This window comes from Olea europaea, chromosome 14 (assembly GCF_002742605.1).
Source record: "Olea europaea var. sylvestris chromosome 14, O_europaea_v1, whole genome shotgun sequence".
Taxonomy (NCBI): Eukaryota; Viridiplantae; Streptophyta; class Magnoliopsida; order Lamiales; family Oleaceae; genus Olea; species Olea europaea.
In genome coordinates this window covers 10,301,534-10,304,808 of record NC_036250.1, presented here as the reverse complement: position 1 = coordinate 10,304,808, position 3,275 = coordinate 10,301,534, and the positions used below count along the sequence as shown (strand labels likewise).

The following is a 3,275-nucleotide window of genomic DNA, read 5'->3' as shown; positions in this document are numbered from 1 at the left end:
GTTAGTATTTCACCGGATGACAGACCGAACATGAAAAGCGTTCTTCGAATGCTACTAAATGCGAGGTAATAAAGTTTAAGAGATGGAAATTTAACAAAGAGACTGCAGGTCCAAATACACTCAATTTTTGACAGCATTCTGCTGTTGGTGTGGATTAGGCTTTAGGAGTTTTTCCTTTTCAATATATATATAGGGTTGTGAAGTTTTCTTATTCTGGCATGTAAAATATTTCTAGTTATTAAGAATTTCCTTATATGTGCACGTGTACACTAGTTTTGAAACCAATTTTTATGCATGCTTGCTTTGGTGGCAATTAATGCTCAAGGAATAGAAAGGAAATCCCGTTCTAATTATCTTTCTCAAACATGTTTGGTAAGCAAGACTAGACACTATTATAATTAAATTTCTGCATCGTTTCTTATTTAATACTAATGTCCACTCCTATCTACTGTTACGTGCCAAGAAAGGAATTGTATGGTGCAGGACGAGACTTGGGAAAGTGCAGCAGTGACAAGTGGTGGTGGAGGAGAGGGATTGGTAGAGGTGAAGTGGTTTTGGGGGATTCACAAAGATCATGAATATTCCACAACTACTATTTGCTTATCTACCATTTAGTCTACCAACTTATAATTTTAGCAAAAATAAAAAGTAAAACCCAACAAAGGCAGATAATTGTAATAAATACCTATCGATTTTAATCCTTGCAATCGCAATTACATGAATGGAGTTTATATTTATACTTCTATTTCATATTCTATTATCAGTCTAGATTAGAGACGCAAATAAGCATATGAGAGCTAAAGAAGAGAGGTGGAGAGATGGAATCATGATGAGAGAAATTATGAAAATGCTGAAAATCATATAGCTAGAACTGAGACGGTTTGTTTAGTAAAAATGTTTTTTAAAAAAAATGTACTTAATTTTGAGCAAGAGCTTCATAGTTAAAATTTAAATTCAACAGCAAATTTTGGGTCGTCGATTTTGCTGGGTTCAATTAGAGAATCACCCCAGACTGGTCGATTCACGAATTTTCAGGGTGGATCAGGTCGATCCTGGACATGGTTATTGACTAAATTCTAAACACACCATAACTAATTAACACCCTCCAACTCCTTTTTTTTCCTTCCAAATGAGAAAAAAGGCCTTGAGAACCAACGGCTGTGATCGTATGATACAGAATACAGAAGTTGGCATCTTGTCACCCTCTTTGAGAAATTGTAAAGTAGATTGATCCTCCTGTGATTGTGAGAGCGCAAAATCTTCTGATTAAATATTCAGATGTTGAAGATGGGGGATGCGTTCAATACTTAAATTTGGCTTTGATTTGTTGATAAATTAACTTCTGGAAAGATTTTTTTCTGCCTCCTCCTTTGAACGTTTGAATTTTCTCTTGGACTTCTTCTTGAACTTTCAATTTATCTCATGTGCTTCAATTATAATCATGAATTTTTAAAAAAGTAGTATAAACTTTTCAAATAAAGCTCCTGTTTGGTAGGGATTAAAAGAAGAATTTTTAGCAGATTTTAACACCAAATACCGAATCGAATACCACCTCTCATAAGTTGAACCCAAAACCAAATACTCGCTATGGTTGCTCCCTTGTAAACATTACCCGCAAAAAATAAGATATGGTGGCTGCAATATTACTAAGGGAGAGAAGAAAAAGGAAGACACCAAGCAAAACTCTCAATTGCAAAAAGGAATGTCTGCCTCTCTTTTCTCTCTATTGCATACACACCACTCTGCAAGAAAGAGGTTGAATTATATAAATTAGGTATAATCCATAGATGGGACAAAACTAAGGTAAATGGGCTAAAGCATAATGGACTAACACTCAACAAATTGGGCGAATGTATAACATACAATAGTGAGCTAATAAACTAAAAGGGCCGTCCAACAAATGAATGGACCACGAGAAATACAAATTAAAAGCTGCTTCCAATAGTCCCAATTTGTTCTCGAGTTGAGTCAATCAATTGTAGTGCCGATATAATTAATCCAACAATGTTTTAACATCATCGCCCAAATTTACTGGATATCAAAATCCAACAAATCTCCACTTTGATGCCCAATCAACTTGCAAGCAAACAATACAAATTGTATACTTGTCTAATTAAAGTAATCAAATAAAATTGGAATCACAAACCTTACATAGTGTCTCGAACTCGAAATACATACAATACATGCCCCATGTACTCACCAAGGGACGAGGTCAAGAAAACCAAGTAGAAAAGATAATCGTCGTAATGAATCAAGAATACATAAAACATGCGATGAAGATATAACATAGGATAACACATATCTTTTCAAACATGTTCAACATGCGAAGAACATCAAGTTAACGCAAAGTTAATCAAGTACAGCCAAGATATGTAATCAATGCATAAATGATCCCATGAAAAGATCTTACCACATTATCCAACCCCATTCCGAGTAGCTCGCATATCGAGAACACATATCTCTTCTCGTCGCTAACTTTGCTTACCAAACTTGTCACTACTCATGTCTAACTGATAAACCTCTATAGATCCTTAATCCATGGGATGCTCCTTTATCACTACCTTATCTCAACCTAAGTAGATAATAGGTCTCCACTAATAGAAGTGTCACTTTCCACTCCACTCAATAAGAATTCTATTAGATGGATGATTTCAAATATTTAGCCCTTGTTTGGTAGGAATTATGATTTCGATTTTAATTTAGGTCAAACTCAAGAATTAATTTTTATCACATATTTCATGAATTTCACAAATTTTCAACCACACATTTCATCATCTTTTATCAAAATCTACTAAAAATCTAATTTTAATCTCAACCAAATGGAGGTTTAATCACATCACCTCTCGTGATCCAATGTAACTCTCTACATCCCCATATATATTACCGATGCACCTTCAAACATTTATACTCCACATTATCAAAAGACATACTTACTACAATTCACCCACTAAAATAAGACATACTTACTACTAATGCACCTCCTAAAATAAGAACACACCCAAAGCTAATCCCCACAACTCCCAACCACTATGAATGCAACCTATACAGGGTAATACGATCACTTTCAAATTCATGCAAAATACGTATATCAACCATATTGAAATGTTACATAAAATAATGCACTGAATCAAGCAATCATTCATGTAAAAGGGATTTCACACAAATACAAAAGCAGTAATCAGGTTTACTATCAATAAATCTCTCTCGAGTTACAATTAGACCCAGTGGCAACATTTGCGTCACTTCTCATCTCATCTTTTTGCTTATTATTCTTC

The 3,275-nt window shown here is 34.5% G+C and overlaps 1 protein-coding gene across 1 annotated transcript in view; it reads left to right on the top strand.

Annotated features, from left to right (window-relative positions):
- LOC111409112 (leucine-rich repeat receptor-like tyrosine-protein kinase PXC3) overlaps positions 1-3,275 on the top strand; it is a 27,957-nt gene that overhangs the window by 22,303 nt on the left and 2,379 nt on the right. The window lies entirely within an intron of this gene.